Raw genomic sequence first — 13,036 nt, forward strand, 5'->3', positions numbered from 1 at the left:
AACGAGGTTCTGCTCCAGCACCCAAGTGAAGCCTGTGGCTTCTCTCCCAGGCAAAGCTTCCCCTATGGGCTCAGCCACATCGGATCATGATAAGCCTCCATCAAAACACACGGGAAAGGCTAGGACCAGAAGGCAGGTGCTGGCGCCCACCCAGCCATCACAATGCAGCCATGTAATCCAGGAAAAGTGAGGAAGCAGAAAGCCTCATTTTTGCTTAAGGGCTTCTCTTGCCTTTGAGAGAACCTCAAGCCCAGTGCACTGTGCTGGTTGCTGCCCGGCAGATGAGAAACAAAGGGAGTCTTTCCCTGGCCCCCACAGGACTCGGACAGAGTGAACGGGACCCAGACACAACTTTCTGGAGGGTATCCTCGGCACGCTGCATCTGTATTGATCTGGACACAGTGAGGTCGTGCAGCCAAATGACTCAATTCCCCTCACTCCACCACCCGAGAGCATCATCTTTTCATAAGGAAAGTAGGCAAGGGCAAATGTGGCTTGTTTCAAAATATCAAAATTATCTTCATATTGCTAACACTTTTGTGATTTTGCCAGATGGACAATCTACTTGATTACTAACATCAGTAATGAGTCAGGCCGTAAAATTTCAAGCTAAGTGTTATGAAGGTAATGGGGAAGAAACAGCCAGAGCTCAGAAAAATTTAATATGGTAGGTTTTAGAAAGGCTCAAAAAGTCCTCCCTAATCACATAGCCACGAGTGGGATCGCTGAGAATCCACTCTCAGACCAGCCTGAAAGTCGCTCTGAGCTGTGGCTTACAGAGCTGTGTCTGAGCCACAATGAAAACCGGCATCCATGCCCCAATATTAGGGGCCCAAGTCAAAGGCAGCCTCGTTCTGACCCGCCAGCGTTGGTGTGACCACGAGGCCCTTCCCGCCTGGAGCTGAGAGGCCCCGGGGCAGCGTGGAACATGACTATGGCTTCAGCCCTTTCTCCGCACTACCTTCCGCTGACAACTAGCATGATCTCAGCTTTTTGCAAACACAGGGCAACATTTCGGGTCCAGGAAGAACAGGGTCCTTTGCACAGAATCTGTGCAAAGTGTTCAGACCATCCTCTGCAGCCAGACATTTTGGTTAAGGGCTGCTAGCGGGTGGCTCAGAATGAAGACAGCAGAGGACCTGAGAGGCCAGCTCACACCCATTTCGTGTCCCTTTCCTGCAAGTCAGACAGGTGCTCAGGACACACAGAGGATACAGAGCACAGGCATTAGGAGCACTGCTTACAAAACGTGTTGCCCAGAAATGGTGCCAACTATGCCCAGAGCTACAGTAGCCACTGCTGCCAGAGGCTCACAAGTCCAGCCTCACCTCCCCCTGCCCCAGGGTTCTCAATGATGTCCGGCTCTCTCCATCTGTCTCACGCTGCCCTGTCCCTGACACAGGGTGTCCAGACCAGAAGCTCTGGAGCAAAAGGACCAAGGATGAGGACAGGCAGAGCCAAAGAAGATGAAAGAAGAGGACTGGTGGGAGATCAATTCAGGCGTGTCCTTCAGGGCTTGCTACCGAGCCCCAGAGTGGGTCGACGGAGCCACAAATGGCTGCCTGGGGAGCTTGCTGGCACCAGGTCCTTGGGATGGTCCACTCACTGCCGCCGGCAAATACGTGTGTCGTCCCTTGCTGCAGGCCAGGACCTGTGCTGGGGCTTGGACCATGAGTGACAATAAACCAATGAAGTATCTGCCCATGTCCAGTAAGAAACGAACAGCAGAGGAACCGTGTCTGCAGGGTGACATGAGTGCTGCAGGGGAATGGAACAGGGGTCACCTAGCCGGGAGGAGGCACGGATAGGGGCGGACAAATTCAGTCCAGGAAGAGGTGCTGCTTAACTGCAGTGGGGAAGGCAGCAGGATCCCGAGATCTGGGAGCCCAACAGGCCTCCTTATGGTAGGTGGTCAGAAAGGCAGAAAGAAGGGGCGAAGGAAAGCCCGTGGACACCAGGCACGCGATGCAGTGGGCTCTGCAGAGCCAGAAGGCCAGTGCGCCGGGCTGGCAGCATTTACCAATCCTGTTCTTATATGCAAGGCTTCATTAGAAGCCAGGAAATAATGGGGGCAGGAGCACTGCTTCTTTTTATTTGCCTTTCAAGCCTCCTATGCCTACAGAGTAGTGTCCAACGGACACTAGTCTAGCCCACAAATAAAACCAACACGATAGGGAAAGAAAGTTGCCTATTATGAAACTTCGAAACCGACAAGTTGGATGTTCACTGGGAAATGAGCACATTCCATTAACTACTTCCTCTCTGGCTTGGTGTTTACAAGCTCTTCCACACAAATGCCATTCCCCTTCTGACAAGCACAGAGTGAAAAGGGGGTTCTGGACTACGTATCCAGCACTTAGAACTCATAAGGCCGAAGCCACGGAAAGACACAAGCGATTAAGCCCTGCCTTGGTGGTTGCAGTGTGGAAGGACACAAGACAGAGAAGACGGTCAACAAGAGAAGGCTTAGGGGCACTCCGTGGTCATTTCTCTTGATTCTAAAAGGAAAAAACAATGATCAGAGAAAATGTCAAGAGAGAAGGCAGAGGGCACACGAGATGTTCCCTGTGTCCCCTGGGGATGCACCTGTAGACGCCCCTCCTTGCCTACAGCTTGGATGGAGCAAGGGGGAGGGCCCTGTGCTTGACTGAGTACAACTTCTTCCTTTCCTGTCATTGCCAACAAAACATTCAATTATTTTAAAAATGTCAGTTTAGTACTTAGAAAATTCAATTACAAGGGACCTGCTAACAAATCACAATTCATGTTCTTCTTCCCAGTAATTATTTTTTATATTTTGATGTATAATAACATATGGGTTCCACATCTCTCTAATTCAGATTTTCTGGCAAAGAGAGAATGATTATTGGTGGGAAATGTGAATTTCAGCATATATTTTGTAAACCTAATTTTACATGTGTACTAACCTACTCAACATTCGACTGCCAAAGTAGACGGTGATTTTTCTGATACCTACTTCCAGTCCGATGGTTATGTACAGCTTTTTCCTTCTTTCTCCTGTTAACATATTTGGGTTCATTAAAACATATATAAACTATCTACTACTTTGAGTTTAAAAGAATTTTTATTATATATACTCCTCCCTGCCCTTCTTGAGACTCCTGCTTCAAATCTTCATTTTTATTTGAAATTATTTATTTCAAATAATATAAGGGAAGGTTAAAAATACATATATATGTCTTTAAATATATATATAATATATACTAAAATACATAATAAATATATAATAAAATAATATATACTAGAAATATAATTATATACAATAAAATATATATCACATATAATAAAATATATATGTAATATATATAATATATATCCCCTCTTTCTGCCTCTCTGACCACTTTCCATACATTAGTATTGCTTAATCGTCTTTCTCCTCCTGAAAAGCATGATCCAAAGTTATCTTTGTATGTAATAAAACAGGGTATCTTTTCTTAATAAACAATTGATGGCTTGTCGAAACAAAACAAAACAAAAAAATGAACAAAAACCTGATTTTTCCAGGGACAAAGTAAAGACATGAATTTTTAAGAAGGAGCATGTAAGCCCAAAGCCCAAACCATGGTTATAAACACATACCCCAAAAAACATCAATATCTTACTGTTGTTATGAGTCTCCAACTCATTTTGATAAGCAAAGTAGTGGAAAACCCACAGCAAGGGCCCTCTCCACGGTCACACTAACTCATTCCCCCCCTTCTACAGCTGCTCCACACTGTCTCACTGCCCCCTGCACCACTGGGGGGACCAAGAAGCAGAGCTCCCCTGACCTTCACCGTCCAGGAAGGTGTCCAGGGCTCCCTTGCAACAAGGAGAGGGGGAGCGAACGAGGATGGACCTATGCTTTAGAGAGAAAGACATCACTCTCAAAGGAGCGAAGCACTCATTAGCAGCTAGATTCGGATGCTCTGTCTTCTCCATTGGTTCCTTGGTGGAGAATATTATTAGTTCTACTCAAGAAGTAGGAACTGAAGGTATATTAGCAAAATAAAATAATTAGGCTCAAAAAATTGTGAGTTAAGTAATATTTTATTAAACTAAAGGGCATTCAAAGATCATGTTGCTAGGACTAATTGATTTTTTTAGCTTTCAAAACAATAAGTGCACAAAATTTTATAGTTCACTTGTTTCTGTACACATTTCTAAGCTATTTTTATTCAAAATATCCTCAAAAGATACTGATTTGTGTTGTTTATAAAACAAACAATGAAACATCGTCATGAACTTAGAGTGGATGGGAGGGTTGACTGCTGAGTTGGGACATGGATCCGACAGTGACAGGAGATGCCAACGCCAGGCAAGGGATACCAGTGAACGTTCTGTAGGATCTTGGCAGCTCATCCATAAATCTGACTATTCCAAATTATAAAGCTATTAAAAAAAAAAAAAAAAAAAGGAGAAATGCTATACCCCCAAAAAGGAGGGATCTGTCTTTCTAGAAAACCTGTAAAATTCATCTAGTGAGGACAACTGTTTGTGATGTAAAGATTTTTTTTGTTCTTATATAAAGCTGTCTAATCAAAGAGCCTGAACAAAAAGAACTGTGCATGAGTCAGCTACTGCCGCCCAGTGAGGTCCATCCTGCTCGTAATGTGACATGCTCTGATTTGAGCTTTTTTTAATACCTGGACACAACAAAGGAACTGAGGCTTCAAGAAAGGCGTCTGAATCTCACCAAGCCCGATTTGTGGGTGTGCTACATGCTTCTTGCTAGGAGCTGATCATAAAAGAATGTAACCTACGTTGATGGATGGGGTGTCTCGAAGACGGGGTGTGTTTTTCAGAGGTAGGGAGACGCTCATGACAAAAAGGTGATTTAGTAAGCCAATTATGCAATTACTTCCCAGCCGGCTATTTGTAAGCACAAATCCTGATAAAAAATGAATGCTGGCAATCAGCATGTGGAGAGTTGGAGGTCTGGACCCTCCGTGTGGCTCCAGGAAGCTCAGATACAGCCAACAGCCCTCTCCATGCCCAGGTCAAAGACTACAGAGATAACACCACCAGGCGATGCTACTGGAACCGCATCCTGATGGAATGTCACGGAACTAAAGAGCCTCGGCCCGACGCGCACGTGTTAGGACCGCGCACCCAACGGGCCCACCTACACGCGGCGCGGCACTTCTCTCTTCTCCGAGGGAGGACGATGCCTCCGTTGCGCTTCAGGACGGAAATGCTGAATGAACGCCCAAGATGCAGAACGTCCTCCCAGATGGTTAACTTCCACATTTTTTCATTAAAATAGCACTAAGCTCTATATATTAAATTAAGGAAATGGCTGAAGGAGACCCAGTAACGGAAAGGTAAGCCATGATGCGCACGTTCCACACTCTAGATCACCATTTCAAGACACAGCCCAAGGTGCCACTTCCGAAGACGGACCGGCGAATGTGCCAGGAAGCCCTCGGGAAGCCACCACGTGCCACAGAGGCTACGTTCACTCAGTCCTTCCATGTCGCACTGGCTCCTCAAAGCAGGGGACATGTGAGCTCAAGGGTGGACAGCCTTGCTGGGCATCCCCATTCCAACCATATACACGGCGGGAGCCCTGAAGCAGTGAGTCCAAGAATGGGAAGAGTCCTGCAGACCAGCAAAGAGGGCGCTGGCTGGTCACGCAAGGCACAAGGGGGAACCTGTACGCGGCTCTGATCTGACAACCACACGGCAGCTCAAAGCAGGGAGGAACCAAACACAGTACAAATGTGCCTTCCTGGGAACTTAACTACGCGTTACCAGCATGTTTGCCGGAACCTGGCCACTAAGGGCTGCCATTACCAAATGCCACACGCTGGGAGTTTAGAGAGCAGAAATTTACTTTCTCAGTTCAAAAGGCTGGATCCAAGATCAAGGGCTCAGCAGACCTCTTCTCTCCTGAGGCCCCCATCCTGGGCTGGCCAGGGTCACCCCTGTGGCCTCTTCACACGGCCCCTGCTCCCCTTCTTCTGTGTCCTCCAGACACCAGTCAGATTAGATTAGAACCCAAACGAATGGCCTCGTTTTAACTTAATTACCTCTTTAAAGACCTGCTCTCCAAATCAGGTTGCCTCCTGAGGAGCTGGGGTTTGACACTTCACATCTGCATTTCGGGGAAGACAGGACAGGCCTTTTTCCTGTGTGTGGGTCCAGGGCATGAAACACCGGCTCATCTCTGTCGCTTAAATCCTAACCCCAATACGTTTTCTACAGTTTTCAGTTCCATTACAAAACTTGATGACATATGAAAAACAAGCTGAATATAAAATTGTCCTTGGTTCTTATAATTTTCCCCAACCTCTGACAGTGGTCTCACTGCACCCAATTCAACAACTGTTCAGCAACTGACTTTTCTTGGCCCTTCCGTAGCTTGTGGAAAAGAAAATATCTTCCGATGATAGGTAACAAAGCTAAATAATTTTAACAGGGGTGTTACCACAATAGGTTTGGAGACAAACACCAGTGACACTTGACAAACATGCATGTCAAAGCACGGAGCTCAGCTCACCTTACAGCGCCTGCCACGGGCTACTGCCCTGAGTACACAGGCAGCACCAAGGCACAGGGCGCACTCACTGCACCAAGGAGAGGGCATGTAAGAGAGGATGTTTGGGGACTGGGTTTACGAATATTCAAAATAGCTCAAAACAGACATAAAGACAAAAGGGGGGAAAAAAGGCAAATTCCTAAAAGGTGGAGGATGGAGTTCCACATGCCCATCTCCCTTGTGCTTCTCTGAATCCCCACCCCAGCAGGCCCCCCTGCCGCCGGGCTAGGGGGGCTCCTCTGCTCAGCTGTCCCCACCCCCAGACTCCTCCCTCTGCTGCTAAGGCTGCCAAAGAAAATGAAGGACAGCCTGTTGGATGTTAATTTCAGATAAACAGCAAATTACTTTTAATGTATACCTCATGCAATATGCGAGACATATTTATACTTTGCGAGACATATTTATACTTTAAAAATTCTTTGCTTATCTGAAATTCAAATTTAACAGGATGTCCTGTATTTTCATTTGCTGAATGTGGCAGCCACACCTGCGATTTACTGTTGCCCAGTCCAGTCAAAGCTGCTTTGAAGCACACAACCCTGAGCCTCTCTGTTCTCGGACTGGTCTCCCCCTCTACCTCCTCCTGTCTGCTCAGTCTGGGTGTTCCCCAAGGCCCCTTTCTGAGCTTCTGCTCATTCTCTCCGGGCAAACTTTAACCTTTTGTACATTTACGTATCACGTCTATGGAGAAAGACAATTGCTCGTTACCCAGGAAGATATAAGGAAGGCCATTCGAGGACCCAAGAGAGGGTGGATCTTTAACCAGATGAAATCTTTGAACTGTTTTTCCTGTAATTTATCCCTACTACTCTTGGCATTTATTCTGTGCCCAAGGCTGAGCGAGAGGCTAAGGATCCTGAAACATGAGGGCACGGTCTCAGTATATGGGAATCTCAATCCATAAGGGAGAAGACAGCGTGACCACTGGACGGTACTGCATGAGGGCAGGTCAGAATGGAAAGGGCCAGCCTAGACCTCCCATGGGTGGGGGCTGGGGCGCAGTGAGCATCACAGAGCCTGTGGGCTGGGGATAGAGGGGCCACAACCTGTAGGGCTGGGCTCCGCGGACTGCGCTCGTCACTGAATGGGATTTCGCGTCCAGAAATGCTGTCAAAATCAGCTTCATTATCCAGAGTGGTCAAATCCACAAAGACAGAGGGAAGAATGGTTCCAGGAGGGGAGAAGGGAGACCTATTAATTAATGGGTAGTAAAAGTTTCAGTTTAGGAGGATAAAATGAAGTCTGCAGATGGACAGAAGTGAAGGTTGCACAAAAATGTGCATGTATTCAATGTCATTGAACAGTGCACTTAAAAAGGGTGAAGGGGTGGGGCGCCTGGGTCGCTCAGTTGGTTAAGTAAGTGTCCGACTCTGCATTTCAGCTCAGGTCATGATCTCAGGGTCCGAGATCAAGCCTCACACCACACTCTGCGACAATGGGCACGGAAGCTATTTAAGGTTCTTTCAATCCCTCTCCTTCTGCCCTTACCCACTCACCACCACCATGCTCTTGCTCAAAAAAAAAAGGGGGGGTGGTGGTGGTAAAATTTTGTTCTGTATATTTGACCACAATTAATATTTTCTTAATTTTTAAAAAACCAGTCTTGGGGCGCCTGGGTGGCTCAGTGGGTTAAGCCTCTGCCTCCAGCTCAGGTCATGATCTCGGGGTCCTGGGATTGAGCCCCGCATCAGGCTCTCTGCTCAGCGGGGAGCCTGCTTCCCTTCCTCCCTCTCTACCTGCTTGTGATCTCTCTCTCCGCCAAATAAATAAATAAAATCTTTAAGAAAAAAAAATCAGCCTTGACATGACCTAGCACCCCTATATGGGCCAAATGGCCCAGGAGGGGAACAACTAACATGATGGAGATAGAAGAAGTCAGCAAAAAGCTAAGTAAGTGGCCGTGAAACAGCAGTCAGCTTCACCAAAATCTTTGCTTCCTTAGGGCTGGTCTGAACGGATAATACATCTTCATGTTCAAGCTTGTTGGGGCCTGCGGAGCGTTCCCACAAGTCTAGTTCAACCACAGTGAATGAATGGTTTCTGCTTTCCCCCTTGATCTGTTTTCACCTAAAACAAAAACTCCAGAACAAATCCATAGGCCCAATTCTGAATTTGCAGAATTAAGCAAACAACATCTTGTAAGTTGGACCATAATAACACAGTTGTCGTTCACTTGGAAAATAACAGCAAGACATCAGAAGGGGAATTTTAATATGGCACAGACTACGCTTACCAGCGGTGCAGAGGACAGAAACGTGTGAACTTTGGAAAAACACAGCTTTATCTCAGTGCAAACTACAGGAGGTCATTGCCATGGGAGCACCGTTGGCTGGAGAATGGGGAGAAGCATGAGAAGCACAAGTCTGGGCAGGAGACTGAACCACAGAGGGCCCCGATACCGTCTGTCCTAGTCACAGGCCGGCAAGCTATGCCAGGTACCTATTTTTCTCGTTTAAAGAAGATTCTCGTACCTTCTACCTCCAGCCAAAACACAAAAATAAAAACAAAAATAGACTCATAAATACTGAGAACAAACTGGTGTGTGTGTGTGTGTGTGTGTGTGTGTGTGTGTGTGTAGGGGGGTGTGAAACAGCTGAAGGGGATTAAGAGGTAGAAACTTGCAGTTATAAAATAAATAAGTCATGAGGATGAAAAGCAGAGCATAGGGAATAGAGTCAATAATATCATAATAACACCGGATGGTGACAGATGGTGGCTAGACTTCTTGTGGTGAGTACTGCGCAACGTACAGAAATGTCACGTCCCTGTGAATGCACCCAAAATTAATGTAACATCGTATGTCAACAGGACTTCGATTAAACTAAAACAGGACAAATAAAGAAAGTCCTCCAGCTCAAAATGTTATGACTCGATGAGTCCAATGTGAACCGACGTTACGCGCCGGGCTCTACCATTAGCCATGCCTGAGGAACAGAAGCAGATTGTCCTTGGACACGACGAGACGGTCAGTCCTGCGGTCCTATGCATACAACGGCCTATGATGTCAAATGATGCTTCTTAAATTTCTCAAAAGGAAAACCCCAAGTATCTTGATGGAGAGTCTCTCAGATTAATGAAAGTATTTCTATTCCACGGTTTTTAACTCTCATAAAAATCTTCCCCATAGGGCATTGTCTCCTCAGATCAAGGCCACCAGAGCGCAAGAGAACTTCACTCTTCAATATGCAAAAGCCTATCTGAGCCGCCCAGACTGCCTGGGTGTCGGCATTCTGTGTCCAAAGCGTGACTTTGCCATTATTTCCTTGAAGATCTCCAACAGATAAGAAACTATTAGGTGAACTTAAAATGTATTAAGTAGAAATATTTTTAAATTTAGTTTTTTCAGTGTTCCAAGAGTCATTGTTTATGCACCACACCCAGTGCTCCGTGCAATATTTTAAAAATAGGTCTTTGCTTTTTTTATTTTTATTTTTTAAAGACGAGAACTCCGTCGGAGCTCAGAATACCCCCGAGAAGGACAGTACACACCACAGACGGTATATACACACAGTAGGCGTCTCATCATTTTGGCTTCTGGCAAATCAGCATATTATCACTTTATGAGAATTATAATCCACACATGGTGTAACTAATGAAATAAAACCCAGCAGGAAACGGCCTAGACCGCTTACACTATGCAGTTTCACAGAAGTAATGTGCAGAATCCAATTAAAAAACCAGTTTTCATCTCTTAAAGCTGGAAATCAAGGACAAAGTTGAGGCCCCGCAAAAGAAGAAGGTGTTAGCAGGGATCCCATTAGCAGACGCTCATTCTAGGAACACTGTCCCCAAGATGCAGGTCTCTGGAAGTTTTCTTGCTTCAACAGCCCGCGCCTCCTCCCTCAACCACCCCCTTTCACTTTGTTATACCACGACGTCCACAAGGGTAGGAACAGGGTTACGGTGCAGGACTGAAGCTCAGAACTGAGAATGTGGGCACGTGGTGGCACCTTATAAATATGGTGGACGAGTGGATGAACAAATCTCACCTCTAACCATCCCCGTCTCTACAGTCCTGGCCAGCTGACAGACGGAGGGAAGAGTAGAAACAATGGTCAGTGTCCACCCTTCCTTGGACCTCACCAGACCAGAGGTGTAGGAGAAACCATGCCAGAACACCAAACCCTGCACAGACTCAATGATGGAAAGGTTACAATGCCCCCAGCTAGGGGAGCCACTGCCCTGGGAGAATATGGTTTCCCCTCCCAATGACGACAAGGCTTTCCTCCCTTCAAGAGCCCCTCAAATCCCCACCCGCCCCCACCATTCCTGGGAGAGCTCTTCCAGCTGACAACAGCAGGCTTCTGGCCTCTGTCTGACTGCAGCTATGAAAACATTGCTCTGAAGGCCAGAACTCTAGCAGAGGAGGGGAAGAATTAATTTATGAAATTAACGAACCAGGATCCCACTACCAGTAAAACCCTGCTTTCGTGTAAGGCGCGATCTGGGTGCCCACGGTGGTATTTGGGACCTCGACGGTTGGCAGAATGGAATGTGGATGATTACCACAAGGACAGGTGATGGAGTCAAACATGTTTGTAGAAACGCCAGCCCCTGCCCGTTTACAGAGATCCGTAAGCAGCTTACAGCCAGTGCAACACACGGTTCATGAACATGATCAACAATATTTGATCTATAAATAAGCACTTAAATGCTTTCGATTTACAGATCCCATTTCATTGTTAGCTTTTAAGCTTTGCAGTCTCGATTTGTTTTCCTGTTTCGCTCATCCAGTCTCTCACGTTGACATCTTTAAGTATTCCTTTCAACTGCTTTTGACTCAGCAAACTGCTTGTGGGAGCAGGTCCTAGGGAAACAAACCTAAACAGAGAAATGTTTGAGGTAGAAAGATGGTCAAGGCAGCATTCCTTATCCCTGGTAATAAACTGAAATGTTTCAGAGTTATAAAACAGTGAAGAAAAATAAGGAACTCTCCTTTAGGGTGATAAAATTTACAAAGTGATATCTGGAAGGCAAAGCAATCACAGGGAGCCAAGAGCCAGCCGTAGGATGTTCCGTGTGAACACAGCGAGGGCCTCCAGCAGATTCCGGGAAGAAGGATGCAGAACGTGGCAGTTTGCACGGAAGGCCAAGGTTCATGCAGTGAGGGAGGCATAAGAAATGAGAGAAACTGAAAGAGAAAATATTACAGAGTGACCAGGATGGAGGCAGGCAGACCGTGCAATGCCATAAAAAAGACAGGGAGCAAAAGTGCTCAGAGACGTGGAAGAACTAAGGACTTAAGGTCGTCAATAAGGGACTGTGGTGTATTTAACACACATAGGCACACATTTTGGTAGCATAATTCCAGTAACTGCATATATCACGTAACACAAGCAAATTACTTCATCTCTCTGAGTTATCAACGTGTTCATGTATATAAATTTAGAATGACTGTACTACCCACCAGTGTTGTCTTAAAAATGTCTGATACCTAATGAATTGTCAAACGTGTGCATCGGCAACAAGGAAAAGGTAACCCCAACGTCCACGAGAGACTCCGAGAAGGACAACTGTGCTCAGGACAGCAGATGCGGTTGTAAGGGTTCTGTCAGCGTCCCCAAGGCACAATCATTCCCCAAGCGAGAGGGGAGAAGGCTGGAGGTGTGGCTAGAAATGGAGGCAGCAGCTGGGCGTTCTCTAGGAGCCACTGAATGCTGATGGGACAGGAAAGAACAGGCCAGTTTGACCTGGGCTAAGGGAAGCATGCTGGCAGCGTGAGGGTAGGAGAGTCTGCAGCTCGAGCAAGATAGGAGAGAGGATGCGAGAGGACGTGGGGATCGAGAATGCAGCACGTGTCAAAAAGGTCAGGGAGTAAAAGCAAGGATCAAGCGTGACTGGCTTTGAATGGGAGAGGACACTTTTGTCTCCGATTCAGGAGAGACCTGTGGACAGGACTGCAGTGACAGGCATTCTCAAATGACAAGAGAAGGGAAAGGAGCCCGCGGCCACTCACATCTGATGGCTCAGACGCAGTGCGTGGAGGAAGGACGACCTCTGGGCGGGGGCTCGAGGTGGACGGCCATGCCATCTACGAGGCAGCTGGTGGCAGACACAGCCAGCTGCCAGAACAGCAAACAGAGATGACCGAAGTCCTATCCCACAAACCTCTGTACCCCACAGTGCCACGAGCAACGCAGAGCTAACGGACTGACGGGCGTGGGCCAACCTCCCAAACGCAAGGGTCGTGGGCCCGGTTCCCAAGGCAGGATCCTGAGGCTGTGCTCTTTTTTTTTTTTTTTTTTTAATTTATTTATTTATTTGACGGACAGAGATCACAAGTAGGCAGAGAGGCAGGCAGAGAGAGGGGGAAACAGACTCCCCGCTGAGCAGAGAGCCTGATGCGGGGCTCCATCCCAGGACCCTGGGATCATGACCTGAGCCGAAGACCAAGGCTTTAAACCACCCAGGCGCCCCGGAGGCTGTGCTCTTAACTGAAGAGAAAGCATGCCAGTTCCAAGAGGACGTCTCCACCACAGGGGACGTGCACCTGCC

The 13,036-nt window shown here is 47.0% G+C and overlaps 1 protein-coding gene across 5 annotated transcripts in view; it reads right to left on the reverse strand.

Moving 5' to 3' along the window:
• The window catches only part of DOCK1 (dedicator of cytokinesis 1), a 490,685-nt gene that overhangs the window by 203,142 nt on the left and 274,507 nt on the right, over positions 1-13,036 (reverse strand). The window lies entirely within an intron of this gene.

Source organism: Lontra canadensis, unplaced genomic scaffold, assembly GCF_010015895.1.
Source record: "Lontra canadensis isolate GAN:19392208 unplaced genomic scaffold, GSC_riverotter_1.0 scaffold79, whole genome shotgun sequence".
NCBI classification, from domain to species: Eukaryota; Metazoa; Chordata; class Mammalia; order Carnivora; family Mustelidae; genus Lontra; species Lontra canadensis.